The sequence below is a fragment of the Petaurus breviceps genome, unplaced genomic scaffold, assembly GCF_028583685.1.
Source record: "Petaurus breviceps papuanus isolate PSGF00001 unplaced genomic scaffold, PetGlider_PUasm1.0 220, whole genome shotgun sequence".
In the NCBI taxonomy this organism is placed as follows: Eukaryota; Metazoa; Chordata; class Mammalia; order Diprotodontia; family Petauridae; genus Petaurus; species Petaurus breviceps.
In genome coordinates, this window is record NW_027185876.1 from 18,153,919 (window position 1) to 18,171,163 (window position 17,245).

The 17,245-nt window shown below is 37.6% G+C and overlaps 1 protein-coding gene across 2 annotated transcripts in view; it reads right to left on the bottom strand.

Annotated features, from left to right (window-relative positions):
* The window catches only part of RXRG (retinoid X receptor gamma), a 94,707-nt gene that overhangs the window by 27,170 nt on the left and 50,292 nt on the right, over positions 1 to 17,245 (bottom strand). The window lies entirely within an intron of this gene.

Genomic DNA, 17,245 nt, shown 5'->3' on the forward strand with positions numbered 1-17,245 from the left:
AGGAAGGAAGGAAGGAAGGAAGGAAGGAAGGAAGGAAGGAAGGAAGGGAAGGAGGGAGGGAGGGAGGGAAGGAGAAAGAGAGAGAGGGAGAGAGGGAGGAAGAAAGGAAGGTGAGAGAAGAAAGAAAACAAGTGTTCATTAAATACCTGCTGTGTGCCAGGTATCATGCTAAAGGTTTTACAATATTATCACAAAACTCCTGGATGCAGGTGCTTTTACTATCCTTATTTTCAGTTGAGGAAACTGAGGCAGTTGCCCAGAGTCACACAACTAATAATTGTCTGAGGTCAAATTTGAGTTCAGGTCTCCCTGACTCCAAGCCCAGATCTCTATGCACTGCACCACCCAGCTTCAAGGAGTTAATTGAAAAGGCCTCCTGGAGAAGATAAGATTGAACAGAGTCTTGAAGGAAACCAGGGGAGCCATGAGGCAGAGATGAGAAGGGAGAACATTCCGTGCATGGGGGACTCTCATGGAAAAGGTGTGGGAACCAGAAGATGAAGTGTTGTGTGCAAGCAACGGTAAGACATTCAGAATCACCAGATCATAGATTATATGGAGAGGAAGACAGGGTAAAAAGACTGGAAAGGGAGGATGGGCCCAGGTTACAAAGGGATTTAAAAGACAAATGGGATTTTATATTTGACAGTTTTTCTCTTGAGCCAGAAATCCTTCTTGAGCCTTTGGGCCTATAATGACTGTCCATCATGCATTGCACAGTAGAGGCTTGACCCTAGCACTAAAGTCTAGAGCAGCACTTCTTAAACTGTAGTTGTGAAAAATTTGGCAACAGTTTAAAAGGTTTCTGAATGCACAACCACCAAAACACTTCAAAATCAAACATGCGATGAATCCGAGGTGTTTCTGGCAGCGCTTTCCCATGTAGCATCATGAAACTTCACTGTAGTCTTGGTTCTGAAGACAAAGCATGTTCACTTTGCACTGTGCATGCTCTCAGGCCACAAAACACCAACAATCACAGTCAAAATTCGAAAATGAGTCATGAGTGGAAAAAGTTGAAGAAACCCTGGGTCTAGAGAAATGTTGTGGTAAAAACACAAGAGCCCTTTTAGAGTAGAAAGTTCAGTTTCCAATTTTAGTCCCAACCCTGCCATCTAACCTTGTTACTATTTGATTGTAGGAGAATTATTTCTCCTCTCTGGGCCCTGGTTCTGTTAAATGATGGAGTTTGACTAGATGCCCCCTAAGATCCTCTCTATCATAATAGTCAATGAATCTAAAAGCAAATAATCAAAGCCAAATAGAAACAAGTTTAAATTTTTACCATGTTTTAGCATTACAACATCCTTTACATGTTTTTCTTCTTTGATTCCCATGACTTAGCAAAGTTATGATTTCCTTTTTACAGATAAGGAACTGAGCCTGAAAGTAGCTTTGTAAACTTGCCTAGTCATAGAGCTGGTCAATGGAGGAGCTGGGCCTAGCATTCAGGTACCCCAATACCGATTCTAATGCCCTTGCTATCACACCACACTGCCTCTTACACCTTAATAAAGCTACCAGGATATAGTGTTACCATGGGGCAAAAAACAAAAAGTCAAAATTCTCAAGATCCCTTCTTGGGCCTTCTACAAGCTCAGGAGTGGGTCATTTTGCCTCAGGGTTTTTCTTTTTCTGCTCCTGATCCTCCAGTCTCTTCCATTTCCACTTTAGTAGCCTTCTCACCCTGTAGATGCCTCTGTTCCTTAGCCCCCTCTTATGATTGATGAGTCCCTGCTTGGAAGCTCCATTCAAGGGAGCACTTCAAGGTCACCAGTGCTCAGGTCTCTCCTAGCTCTGCTCTTAACTCTCCAGAATTTTGTACTTGTCTCTCTTTCTAGCTTTCCAGTTCCTTTTTCTATATCATCTTTCCCCATTAGAATATAAGGTCCTTGAAGATAGGGATTCTCTTTTTCTTTTTGCTTATATTTGTATTCTCAGAATTTAGCACAATGTCTGTCTGGCACATAAGTGCTTAATAAATGCTGTCTTTCTACTTACTTACCTATCTTTTCAATAGGATAATAAATTTCCTCTCATAGGCCTATCTTTTCATAGAATTCTGGGATCTCATACTTAGAATAGACCTTTGTGGCCATCTTGTCCATCCAGTATCTGAGCAAGAATCCCTGCTATAACTGAATCAAGTGGTCATCCAGCTTTTGCCTAGAGATCTCTAGTTAAGGGAAACCCATTACCTCCTGAAGTAATGAGTCCCATTTCTAAAGCCTGAAGATTGATTTGAAACCAAAAGGATCCTCAGAGGCCATTTCGTTTAGTCCAACTCTCTAATTTTACAAAGGATGAAACTGAAGCACAGGGCACTTAAGAGAATTGTCTAATGCCCTACATAATAAAGTGGTACAGTTGAACTTGAACATTAATTCCTTTGACATTAGATCTTATTCTCTTTTCTCCTTGACCACATGGCCTATCTTTTAAATAGCTCAAGATTGGGGAAGCTAGGTGGCACAGTGAATAGAGCACCAGTCCTGGAGTCAGGAGAACCCAAGTTCAAATCAGACCTCAGGCACCTAACACTTACTAGCCATGTGACTTTGGGCAAGTCACTTAATCCCAATTGCCCAGCCTTTCCCTCTCTAAAAAATAAAAAATAAATAGCTCAAGATCTGGTAAGGGTCATTGGAATGTTGCTGATAGTTATTGTTGTTCAGTCTTTTTAGTCCTGTCTGACTCTTCATGACCCCATTTGGGGTTTTCTTGACAAGGATGCTCGAACAGTTTACCATTTTCTTCTCTAGCTCATTTTTATAGGTGAAGAACTAAGGTAAACAAGGTTAAGTGATTTGCCCAGGATCACACAGCTAGTAAGTGTCTGAGACCAGATTTAAACTCAGGAAGATGAGTCTTCCTGACTTCAGTCCTGGGACTTTATCCATTGTGCCAGCTAGTTGCCCTATGTTGTTGATAAATATGGGCTGGGAGACTAAAACATAGTCATTCAGGCAGTAGCATTGAGTAAGTATCCACTCTGTGCGACATTGACCAAGTATACACTCTCTGTGTATACTTATTGGCAGGTAGCTTGGCATAATAAAAGATGGTCTGGAAAGACTTGGATTTAAATCCTGATCCTAATACTGATCAGTTTTGTGACTCCTCATTTATGTCATTTAACCTCTGTAAACCTATTTCCTAACCTCATAGAGTAGTTGCAAGAAAAGTGTTTTATAAACTTTAAAGCACTATAGAAATATAAGCTATTATTACCATAACAGAATTAACATGATGGCTACATTACCATTATTATCATATATTACATTTAGATAGTATTTAAGATTTGTAAAATGTTTTATAGATAGTATTTCATTTAATCTTCTCAATAACTCTGTGAAAGGGATAGTCTTATTGATCAAATTTTTCTGTTGAGAAGACTGAACCTCAAAGAGTTTGAGTGACTTGCCCAAGGTCACACATCTACCGGTAGTAAATGACTGAAACAGAATTTGAACCCTGACCTTCCTGACACCAAGTCCTAAATTACCTATTACATAAAGAAAAAGACACATTTCTTGACTCTTCACAAATTTATAGTATCCCCAAGAATCTTAATACCTTTATTAATTAAAAATACTTATAAGTCTACCAAAGTTATAACTAATAATTTTTGACATTCAAGATTAGCAACACAAAAAGTTACCACAAGTCAACTTAATAATTCTTGATATGAAGGTAAAACAATAAATAATTCAAAGAAATTCATTTCAGTAGGAGGGAGAATTAGTTACTCTCCTAACTTCTTTGTTGCTGGTATGACTTAGGCATTCTATAAACATTTTTATTTAATTTATATTCTGAACTCAACAATCTCCCCCCACCAAAATCTCATGTATTAGATTTTTACATCCCCTAAATTTCAGTCCCCTGAGGCAGACTTCCAGTTGCCCTTCCTAGTCATTATACTGCAAGCTGAACTTTTCACTCATTTCATTCATATTTTAATGAGCTGAAAAGAATGCAACTCAAAGAATGTATAAATGCTCAAATGTTATAGAAAGTCAATAACAAAGAACTTAAATATCTTTAAAATATTTCATTTCAGGAACAAAAGTATAACTAACTTCATATTGTAGAAACTCTGAGTACTATATATTAGAGGTAATAAGGGTATCTAGTAACAGGTTCATTATAAGTATATGATTCCTATGAAAAATTAAAATTTACTCTGGTTATTGATTGTCCTTCATGTGTAATTATTATTTTATTCAATTAGTGGTTTGGATTCTGCGCACAATATATGGTAACAAATAATTTGCATCAGTCAGTGTATGGGTGCTTAAGGCAGTTTTTCTACTCCCCCCCCCCCCCCCGCCCTTTAAGGAAAGAACTTCAACTCTATGGTACATTTTTCTTTTTAAAAAATCAAACTCCCTAATTGGAGTCATTGAAATTCTCCAACTGTTCAAAAAAGTCAAATATTTTCTTGCCTACTCAAGACCTTTGGGGCAGAAAAAAAAATCAATAAAATGTAAGACATGACAGATCCGGAGACAGGTATCAGACAATTTAGTTCCTTCTCTAGAAATCAGTTCTTTTTTCATTCAGTTCACTCAACAAATATTTATTAGGCCCCAGATCATGGAATTTAGAAAGTACTAAAGATGCATGAAACCAGCCAATGAGTGGTTGGAGAAAAGAGAAAAGTATGAAACAGTGGAAAGGAGTGGAAGAGATAGAGTAAGGGGAGCCATTTGAGTCTGAGTTCTAGCTCCAATATTTAATGACATGTGTGACCCTGGAGAAGACTCTTTGCCTCTTAGGGTCTCAGTTTCCTTCTCTATAAAAGGAAAGGGTTAGGCTCAATGATTTCCAAGGTCCTTTCAGATCTCAATCGATTATCCTGAGTGTGACATAGCTCTGAATTTAGAACTTTTCAGCAAGACGGTTGTTGATTGAAAGCATTAGGGTTTGGTAGAAAGGTTTTAGTGAATGATGGCTACAACCTGGAAAAAAACTAACCTTAAAAATTCAGGAGTCCCCAAATATTTTGATGTAACAAAGAAGATTGAGAGTAATTGGGGGAAACCACAGAGGACCCCAAATTTGATGTTTAGCAGTCCCAGAAAATTAAGGAATTGTCACGGTGCCCATCGAGGCCAGTGTAATATTTGCTTCTACCAGAGATAATTGACAATTATTTGCCTATCAAATGTAAATTAATTTCCCTACTGAAGAAGATGAATGGGCTGATATCACCAGGATTAATCCAGAAAGAAGCTCTGGGTATTCTGAAAGACTAAGCAAGAGAGTAACAAACTCAAGGACACAGGTGGTGTTTTCGTAACTCTTGCCAACTAAAGATTTAGAAAATGAAGGAGAAAATGAGAAATGGAAAGTTGGCTAAGAAACAGGGAGTCTGGTAGGTAGCATTTGTTTTAGGATAAAAGGAGAGACAAACCAAAATGATGTGTCTTGGAAGTATACAGACTGCCAATCTAGATATAGAAAATGGATGGCAAATACAATTGGCACAGTGGTAGGATGCCTTGGGGTTAGGGAATTTGAACCATACAGACTCCTATTTACAGTTGAACTCCATTAAAAGAAAATCGTCTAACAAATCCTTAGCTTTCCTTTACTGATAAAGGTTAAACTTTCAGAAAGCAGAGAAGATGAGGTAAACTGTTATTTTGTATTAAAAGGAGGAAAGAGAATGAGAACTATTATTCTGGATAAAAAGGAAGAAATGGTTGGAAAGTTAAACCCATGGGAACTTCAAAATAATGGGATTATGTCATCTTAGATTTCTAGATAAAGAAAGGAATGTGAAACACAGTTTGACATATAGTCTAGACTTTAGAAGTTAAAAAGAATTCAGAGAAAAGACAGGTGTCATCCGTAAATTTAATAATAATACCATCCATTGTTTCATCCAATCACCAACAAAAGTGTTAAACTGCACATGTCAACCTTACATGGTTGAATAGAGGACTGCTGTACTTCAGGGGCATGATGGGTCCCAAGAAGAAGATATTAAAAAGGGGAAATGATCATATATAAGAGAGTATTCTCTCAAGAACAAAATTCTCATATTAAAATCACAAAAAATTACAATGAATATGGAGAGGAAAATGAGAAGCCATTGTCTCCAGAGAGAGCCAGTGGATGAGCTCAAGTTAAAAAGAATATTCAATTCAACAAATATTCATTAAGTGCCCACTATGTGAAGGCACAATTTCTACTGAATTGTCCGGGTCCTTCCTCTGAAGAGTTTTCCTCTTCCCTTCTTGGGCTGCTCTTGCAGTATTTTCCACAAACAATTTTTAGTTTAAGCCAGGATGAAGACATTCTCCTGGCCTGTGAGCATCACATCTGGATCTGCTATGACATGGCGACTGACTCCCAATTACTTCTAGGATCAAATACATATTTCTAATATAGAATACATATATGCACATATGCGCACATATGTCTGCATGTATATATACATATATGCATGTGCATGTATATGTGTGTGAATATACTCCTCCATTTGGCATATAAAATCTTGGTTTCTGCCTACCTTTCTGTCCTTGCTTTCTTGTCCTTAATATCATAACCCTTCATATACACTGGCCCAACCAAACTGGCCTTCTTCTTGAAACATAACAGTTGATGCTCCATCTTCTCCTCCATATACATGGTACTCCATATCCTCTTTCCCACAGGGTAAACATGGGACCAATAAAAACTGCTTTGAGAGATAGTGAGTTCCCATTAAGCAAAGGTTTGGGTGATTACTTGGTAGGGGTTTTGGAGAAAGGATTCATTTTCAGTTAGAAAACACTGGACAAGAGAATAAGAATCTGAAACCATATTTACCAGCTAAAAGTTTGGGCTAAATCCAACAAAATGAATTTTAATAAGGATAAATTTAAATTGTTAAAATTGGATTAAAAATCTGATGATGCAAAATGACTAATACGGAAGTGTTTTACATGATTGCACATGTATAACCTATATCAGATTGCTTGCCATTTCAAGGAGGGTGTAGGGGAGGGAGGGAGGGATCACATTTAGAACTCAAAACTTTTTTTAAATGTTAAAAAATCATTTTTACAGATAAGTGGGGGAAATGTTATTTAAACTAATTTTAAAAATCAAATAATGAGAAAACTAAGAGTACAGTGGATACAGAGCTGGACCTCAAATCAGGAAGACCTGATTTCAGATACTCCTTCAGACACTCAGTAGCTGTGTGACCCTGAACAAGTTGCTTAACCTCTATTTGTCTCAGTTTCTTTATTTATATAAAGGGGGTAGTAATAACACTTACCTCTCTGGGTTGTTGTGAGGATAAAATGAAATAACATTTGTAAGGTTCTTTGTAACCTCTAAAGTGCTATATAAAAGCTAGCTATTATTATCATCATGATATCTGAGATATCTTTTGACATTAATATTCCATAACTTGACACCCTGGAAGCTTTCTACAAGGCACTATAAATAAAACAAAATGGAAAAGAATCTGATCTTCAGCATTTTACCTTGGACTCAGAGCCTACACATAAAACAAAGGATTTGGAGATAATTTTTGCCCAAAACTCTCATTTTATAGATGAGAAAACTGAGGTTCAAAGATATGACAGAAATTACAGAATACCGTATAACTGGTCAGTGACAGATGTAAGACTAAAGGCCAAGTCCTCTTTATTTCAGGCTACAGATCCTTCCCTTATACCATGTTGCCTCACTATTCCATAAGAAATTTAATGGCGGAACTGTCAGGAAAATGCTCCTGCTATATTGAACTAAGACAAAGCCTTGGGAGTTCTCATTTAGTTTGGATTTTCTGAGAACTGACTCCAAATGCTTTCCCTTTTCCCTTCATTATCATCATGATTCAGTGATGGACTAATACTGTGTGCTCACCAAATGTATTGAGGCATAATGATCAAGAGGTATAAGGTTCAAGAAATATCTGAGATTGTGAATGTTGTCTTAATCATTCGAAATATACTTTTGAGAATGGATAAAGAAGTTTCTGTCAATCATAAATAAATATGGTATGGTTGTCTAACACCTTCCAGGGAAGTAAAAAACCTATTAACTTAATGGAACAATAATAATAACAATAACCACAACAGTAATATTATTTATACAGTGCTTTAAGGTTTGCAAAGAAAATTAAAAATATATTCTCCTTTTTATAGTTATAACATCCTAGGGAGGTAGATGCTGTTTATTATCCCTATTTTATAGACTAATAAAATGGCATAGTCAGAGGTTAGGTGAATTGTCCAGGGTCACATAAGTTAATATATTTAAGAGGTGGAATGTGAATCCAGTTTCTTTGATTCCAAATTCAACATTCTTTCTACTGTACCTAATCCATTGTATTTCTAGTTGAATTGAAGAGAGAGAATTTAGCTATCTACAAGCAACCCATGTCTTTTGAATCTTCAAAATTACCTTAGTTGGACAAAAAATCATGAGAAGAAGCCATCACTTTGTATTCTTGTGAGATTTTAGTGATGAATTGCTGTGTGTGTGTGTGTGTGTGTGTGTGTGTGTGTGTGTGGTGTGTATGGTGGAGTAGAGTAATGAACTCACATGAAATATCCAAAATTCCCCTCTAAATGACTTTAAAATATCACCTCCAATTAAATTCTGGTGGGGGGAGCACAAAAGATTGGGGTAAAAAATTTTACTGCCCAAGACAACTTAGAAGGTTGGCAGGAAATGTCTACCTTACCAGGCAACAAAACCAGAAGCAGACCCTGGAGGAGGCTGTGATAGCAGCAGTAGGTGTGGGAGCTTCAGCCCACAGATAATAAGGGTGTCATACAACTGGTCAGAAAGAGATTACAGAGGACCCTTTGCTGGTAATGGACTCAAAACCCTGTTAGATTGCCCATATACAGTTATAGGTCACAGTTCCAGAAGGACTAGTGTTTGTAGCCTCATGGGAATAAGGTGGCTTCTTGTGTGAAGACCAGAGCAGAGGCCAGGAAAGCAGTGGCTACAACTTTCCTAGATCATACTACCTTTGAAGGACCCAAAACTTACAAAACCCTAGTCCTAACTCTAAAAACAGCAGCATAAAAAAAACCTGGAACTTGGGATAGTACCTGCTCCACCCTGGAAACAGAGCCCAAATAAATGAAAAGTCAAGAAATAGTCTGGAAAATGAGCCAACAGTCAAAAAAGAACCTGACCATAAAAAGTTATTATTGTGACAGGGAAGATCAAGACAAAAACTCAGAAGAAGACAATGATGTCCAAACAACTACAAACAAAGCCTCAAAAAGAAAAAAAAATGTGAATTGGGCACAAACCCAACAAGAATTTCTGGAAGAGCTCAAAAAGGAATTTAAGAATTAAATAAGAGAAGGAAAATAATGAGGGTGATGCAAGAAAATTATGAAAAGAAAGTCAATAGTTTGGTAAAAGGGGGCACAAAAATACTTAAAAAAAACAACACCTTAAATACAGAAATGATCAAATAATGAGAGACACAAAAAATCCAAAAATCCAAGAGAAGAATTCCTTAAGTGGCAGAATTTGTCAAATGAAAAAAGAGGTGTAAAATATTACTGAAGAAAATAATTTCTGAAAAATTAGAATTGGACAAGTGAAAGTTAACTTTATGAGACATCAAGAAAAAATAAAATAAGGCTAAAAGAATGAAAAATAGAAGAAAATATGAAGTATCTTATTGGAAAAACAACTGATCTAGAAAATAGCTTGTGGAGAGGTGAATTAAGAATTATTGGACTACACAAAAGCCATAATCAAAAAAGAGCTCAGGTCTCATATTTCATGATATTATCAAGGAACTCTGCCCTGACATCCTAGAAACTAGGAGCAAAATAGACATTAAAAATAATCCACTGATCAGCTCCTGTAAGAGATCCCAAAACGACAACTCTCAGGAATACTATTGCCAAGTTGCAGAACTCCCAGGTTAAGGACAAAATATTGCAAGCAGTCAGAAAGAAACAATTAAAATATTGTGGAGCTATGGTCAGGATCACCCAAGTGGCTTCCACATTAAAGGAGTAGAGGGCTTGAAATATGATATTTCAGAGGCCAAAGGAGCTAGAATTACAACCAAGAAGAACCTATCCTGCAAAACTTGGTGTAGCAGCAAGCACCCCAGCATACTCAGGGTGGCTGCCAACACACGCTCTTAGATCTGCTTTTCTAAAGGAAAACAACTCAAAATGGGTTAACAATCTTGCTTTAATAAATCAACCATATCATTTACCTAGTTCAGGGGAAAACGTCAGCACCCCAAACTTCAGAGTATACAAAAGTTACAAGCAAACCGAAACATTTCAGCAGACAGGCCTCCAACTGTCCAACCATTACATCTATACCTCCTCAGTTACCAGAGAGGGAAGCATCAACATCTGGGTTTTTCAAAGCCAGGGGTCTCTCAACAGCTGCCCAGAATCTCATCTGGTCAAATTACACAACACTTCTCCAAGTAAGCCCCAAAACAAAGCCTCCCATCAGGATTTATATAGCCTTCTTGGGGTCAGAGACTGTAACAACCCTCTTGACCCACTGCCCAATCACAAAGTATCTCCTGAAAAACAAATCTCCTGCCACAGGCTCCAGGTGCACTTAAATCTATCGAATGGCCTAGGGGCAGGAAAGATCTTACACAATACAATCTTAGAAAGATGGCAACAACATAAATTTACATTCCCATTACATTTGGTATAATCCCTCAAAGGGGAAATGGACATTTAATGACTTTTAAGCATTCTTGATGAAAAAACCAGAGCTGAATAGAAATTTTTACTTTAAAATACAAACCTCAAGAGAGGCATAAAAAGGTAAACATGAAAGAGAAATCATAAGCGCTTCTATAAGGTTAAACAGTTTGCATTCCTATGTAGCAGGATGATACTTGCAATTCTTAAGAACTCTACCATTATTAGGGCAGTTAAAAGGAATATACATAAGACAGATGGGATGAAAGTAAGTTGATTATTTGGGGATGATTTTTTTTTAAATCAGAGTATGGGGTAAGAAAGTGAGAGGCACTGGGAAAAGGGGTAAGGGAAAGATAGAATGGGGTAAATCATCTCGTGTTAAGCCTAGATTTGTCACTTTACAATTTCCAAATCCCAAAACTCCTGGTTTTGCCCTTTAGGGTTGAACAGAATTAATTCTAATGTTTCTTTCATATGAGAGCTTTTCAAAATCTTTAATATGGCCATCCCCTTCTTTCAAATCTTCTCTATTCTAAATATCTCTAGTTCCTCCAACTGATACTTATGTGGCATAATCTCAAGATCCTTTACTGAATAAGTTGCTCTCCAGATATTTACTAGTTTATATTAGCATCTTTCCTAAACTATGGTATCCAGAACCAAACATGATATTCTGGATGGGAACTATGACTGAATCCAATGGTACTATTACCTCATTTTTCTTAGAAAGCTATTCCTATCTTGATGTAGTCAGAGATCATATTAGCTTTCTTTGGCTATATTATTATACTCATTCATATTAATCTTGTAGTCCACCAAAACCTCTAAATCTTTTTTTCAGAAAAATCATTTTCTAATTATTCCTCCCCATTTTGTACTTGTGAAGTTATTTTTCTGAACTATCATATTCCAGACCCTATTCTCCAAACCTTCTATTTTCCAGGCTAAACATCACTAGATTTTTCCACTAATGTTCACATGACATAATCTCACAGTTCTTCACCATCCCAGGTTGCCCTTCTCTGGATACCTTCCAGCTTATCAAAGTGCTTCCTAAAATATAGTCCTTAGAAACCTATATCCCAGGTGGTCTTGACAGGCAGAGTACAATGAGACTATCATCTCTCTCATTCTAGCCACTATATCTAAACTTGAATTAGCTTTTTTAGCAGTCATATTATCATGATAACTTATATTGATTTTGTAGTCTGCTAAATCTCCTTAATTTTTTTTCAGACAAACTGCTGTCTAACCATGCCTCCTCCATCTGGTACTCATGAAGCTGATTTTTTGAATCCAATTTTAGGAATTTACATTTATCCCATTAAAATTTATCTTATTGGATTTAGCCCAAACCTCTAGCCTGTCAAGATGCTTTTGGATTCTCATTCTGTCATCCAGTGTGTTAGCTATCCCTCTCAGCTTTGTTGCATCTGCAAATTTGATGAACATGCCATCTGTGCCTTTACTGAAGTCTCTGATAAAAGTGTTAAAGAACACTGAGGATATATCCCTAAGCTACTCCTTCAGGGATAGAGGTCCTACACCCAACCTGTTTCATTGCACAGATGAGAATAATTTATAATGAGCATGTTGATTTATTTAAATGCATGCTACTAAAGTAGTTTTCTTGAATGGTCTAAATCTTCCTTCCACAAATTGGTCAACACCATTAATTATTTACCAAACACTTTTGCTCATAGATGCTTGAGGGAGGAGGGGCACACTTCTTAGACTAGATATAGCTATAATGAGAGGGCTTCATCAATGCAAATTAAAAATTTGTGCAGTTATCTTTCAAATATGAGGCACTCAACCCCAATTATCAGCAGAGATACAAAGGACTGGAAGAGTAACCATTGAGTAGCTGGTAGCTCCACTAGTCATAGAAAGCTAAGCTTACAAGGTTAGCCTTCCAGCCAAGGGAGTTCCCATATCCAACAGAAAAGGTTCTGGAGTCATAAGACCTGGGTTTAATTCTTTTCTCAGAATTTCTTACCTGTGTGGCATTGAGCATGCTACTTCACCTCCACTTGCCTTAGTTTCCTAATCTTTAAAGTGATGGAGAGGACTAGATGGCCCTTTTAGTTCTAAAACTGCAATCTTGATCCTCTTTAAGACTAGTTGCTGATTCCTCTGTATTTCATACAGAGATGAGAGAACCCTCCCTCTCTTATTTAACTCCTGTTTATCCTGTATATAGCTTGTTTGTACATATTTGTTTGTTATCTCCCCCATGACATTGTGAGCTCCATCAGGACAGGAACTTATTTTTGCCTTTTTTTTTGTATCCCCAACACTTAGCACTGTCCCTGGCACAGTAGGTGCTTAGTAAATGCTTACTTTAAATGTTACTTTACATGTAAATGTTACTTCAAAAGCACTTGGTCCCTAACTCCCACGAACAGATTGACTTCTTTTTAGGCAAGTCATTTAACCAAGATTTTGTGAGGCTTTATAAATAGTAGCCTTGGGCTAGTTAGTTTAGGAAGTCTAAAAGAGTTTCTGGCCAGTGAGACAAGCTATCAATGTTCCTGAACCTATTCTATCCCCCACCAATTCTTCAATGACCAAAGTTGCCCTGAAAATTCCTTGATTATTTGGATCAGTCAACAACTGACATAATTAAAAAGGAAGAGGGGGTTCTACTTGATAGCTGATGATTTTGTCTCCAAATTAAATAAAAAAGTTTTGTTGGAGACTTGGTCTGAAAGTCAAAAGGAAGATTCAGGACCTTAGACAGGGACTGAACTTGGTCATTAACAATTCTAATACTTTCTGGACAATGGGTTAAGATTTGGCTTGCAACCAAGTTGCTCTAATAGAACAACTTATTAAGGGTCTTGGAAAGAAATTAAGGATAAATCCTTGAAAAAAAAAACTAGCCACATCTCTGCCAACATGAATTAAGTAGAATCTTTGCATTAAAAAATCAGTTTCAGAAACAGCCTGTCAGCACTTGAGTTGATAGTTCCAGATTGCCTTACCTTAATTATATCATTAGGAAACACACAGAAGAATTTATGCAACCAGTTTGGGTCTGTTCTCACCAATGGAAATGAGTTAGGTAGCTGTGATATTTACATGAAGGCCACTATTGAGCCAGCTGGTCCTCCTTGAGAGATGAGGAAACCATGAGACAAATGCATAGATAGGACCAATAGTAATGGGATTCCTATTCTGCCACCTCTTCTCACTAGGGATTAGGTTGGTCAGGCATCTATTCCTATCAATGGACCTCCAAGTTCTCAATCATCGAGTCCTTCTGTATTCTAGCAACATTGGACATTGGGGCCACTAGTGACTCTTTGGCCTTTGAGTTGGTTTAACAGATGGAATAAGAATTAGCCTTGCATATATGCCCTATGGCAAAAAACATAAATAATATTTTTCCCAACTAGACAGACTAGGAAGTCATCCGGAAGATATTTCCACCATAATCTCTTGTTACCAGTGGGGTTGGGATAGAGAGATGGTCAATGATGAATGATCCACAGATTGCTTGGAATATATAGGAGATCACTTTCTACTTGGTTCACCATGCCCAGCACTTGAGAGGTATGGTCCATAGGTTAGGGAGTTATCTTCCATCATCAATTGGACCAGTGCTGTCCAGAAACTATCAGAATTTCTTAGAGGTGTTCAGTGAATAGGAAATTGAGACTTCGCTGCTTAGTCAACTCAATTAAATTAGAGTAAACAGGCTCAGAATTTCTAGGAAATGGGGGTGTAGTAAACAAAGTGTGTACTAGAGGCTTTGGTCCTAGTGGCACAGTTGTAACACTGAGCATACCATCCTTACCTATAAAATGAGAGGATTGGATTAATGGATCTCATAAGTAGATATTTTAGCTTGTTGTGTTATATTTTCACAAAATGGCCATCTCAACTTCCATGTCACTCCACAGAAGCATTGGTAGCTTTTTATGAAATTAAACAACTAGGGAACAAATCTATATAGCAAGTAGAGAGATCCTAACATGATTATCATTATTGAATGCCACCTTCTACCATAGGAGAATTTATAAGAGCAGGGGTTAGGAAATTCCCCAGTTTCCCCAAATTTGGACCTGAAATAGACATAGAATATAATATATATTTGCCAAGTGAATGAATGGAAAACTGCATTTCACACATGGCTTAGATAATCTGAGTAACTTGAGAATATTTAAATACTGTAGTGCATGTGTCATGACAAGAGTGGATGAAGGATATAACCTAGACCTTGTAATAGTAATGGAATTTGAAGATCCCCTTGCACTAGCAAGCTAACAGGTATTTAGCACTTAGTTCCAAGTTAATGATTGTGTCAAATATTAAGACTCAGAACTTGGGAATCCCATGGTGGGATGGACTTGTTGACATCAACAGGAAAGGGCAGAACAGGGAGGAGCTAATCCCATAAATAAGGAAAAGCCAATTCTGAGAGAGGTGAGAACTTCTGGGATTGAGCTTCTGAAGGCTGGGCTGCTACTGCTGGAGAGAGAGAAGAGAACTGGGGACTGAACTGAGAATTGAGAAGAACTGAGAAACAAGAAGAGAGGAGAACTGGGAGGAAGTATGGCTGTGGTGCCAGTACATTGTCTGTTTTGATGTTACTTTGTCAGATTCATCTGCTGTTAGAGGATGGTGCTGTTGTCACAAAAGCCCTGGGACCTTGCTTCTGGTTCAGAAGCCCTGAAAGAGGATTTTCTTGTTGTATGTTTACAGAAATCCTGGATGAGGGTCTTGGTGACAATTTCAGAGGTCCTGGGACTATACTGATAATTTGTATTGATTCCTCACACCTTGCTGTTGGGTCTATGTTGATTTCACAGGCAGAAAGTGAATTGATGAGGGCACCAGCAATGTTTATTAATGTTATTGTGGCTTTGTTAAGCTTTGTCTTCCCAGGAACAGATACTGTGAAGGACTTGAGGTCGACCAGACACTGTGAACTTCAGTGTGGAATGGGAACTGGATGAGGAACTGCTCAAGAAACTACACAAAGAACTGAGAGCCATCTGCCTTTGGACTCAGGTGACAGTGGGATAGATTTGTGCAGGAGCTGGGACCATGGAAGAGGAACCATGGAAGCTGAGAGCCTGCCTCCAGTCAAGATGAAAAGACCTCTGCTTGGGTATTCAATGCAGACTGATAAGATCATGATTTACTAGGGGTGGATAACTTTAACCTTTATATTTTGATGATTGAGTTAAGGACTTACTAATTAAGGATGGTTGGAAACTAATCTCCAATTAAGAAGAAAGAAGACTTTTTGATTAAAGAGATTAAGGCAATGTGACCTAGGGGTGGAAAACTTTTTACCTCTGTACTTTGTGTCAATTAAGGAGGCTTACCCCTTAAGAATGATTGAGTTACTAAATGAATGTACTTTATGACCACTTTGGTGAAAACTATGTGGCCACTTTAGTGATAAGTTGTTAAGCCATAACATTGTGAATGCTGTATTTTAATTTCTGTGAATGCTTTGCTTTAATTTCTTACTGAATAAATAGAGAGTTCACTATACTGTGTAATCAGAACCTTGAAAGCTGTTCATAGCAGCAATCCTCTGAAAAGCTGCTCTTGCTTGGCTTTACAGACCTGCTAAATCAGGCAGGAGTACATTACCTTTGGCAACATTCTTCTTCTTCCTATATAACTTATAATCTACTTCCTATTTAACATGAAACCCACCCAGCTGATATGAGTCATCTGGGAAAACCCCATAAGTGCCACTCACTCCCAAAATTGGTTTGTTTGACCATGTTTGACTATGAAAGGGGTAGTTTGACCATGAAGATTTGGAGTTCTTGGGGCAAATTATGTGCCTCCAAGGGCTGAAGATATAACCCTAGAAGGTGAAAATCATCTTTACATGGGAAGACACAATGACTATGAAGGACCCAGACAGATTCATGGAGTGAGATAGGTACTCTTACAACTTCACAGTTGATTTCTAATCACTACTCACTCCCATTGTTGGTTTTCTGAAAATCTTCAAGAATTTCAAGTACCCAACCAGAGCAGAAACAGAATTCCAGAGTTTCAAAAGGTACTTTACCATCACCCCTGTCCTGGCTTACTCCCCATTCCCAATGTTACTTTCTGGTAAAAGGAGACACCTGCAGTGTGGCTATAGGGGCTGTGCTTTCTCAGGTTAAACCTTAAGCTGCCATGTTTTGTCCATAAGTGTTTTTCTTTTCTTACAGAATCACAGAATCTCTGAATTGGAAAAGACTTCAGATGCCATCTAGTCTGACCCATACCTGAAAAAGAAATCCCTTCTAAAACATACCTAAGAAATGGTCTCTGAAGTTTCATCTTGAAGATTATTAGTGAGGATGAATTTAAAGGGGCATCTAATTTAACCTTCGAATAGCTCTCACTGTTAAAGTGCCCTCGTTATACGCCAGATCCTGGTCATAGCAAAGATGGTCTCACCATCAAGTTCACATTTAAAAAGCAATAGCACTCTTTCCAAAAAAAACCCACCATGATTCAAATTAACCATTACAATCTTCCTACACTATAGCCAGCTTGGACACTCCACCAAAAACACATTTGGCACTCCTTTCTTTTTAGCAGATTGGATT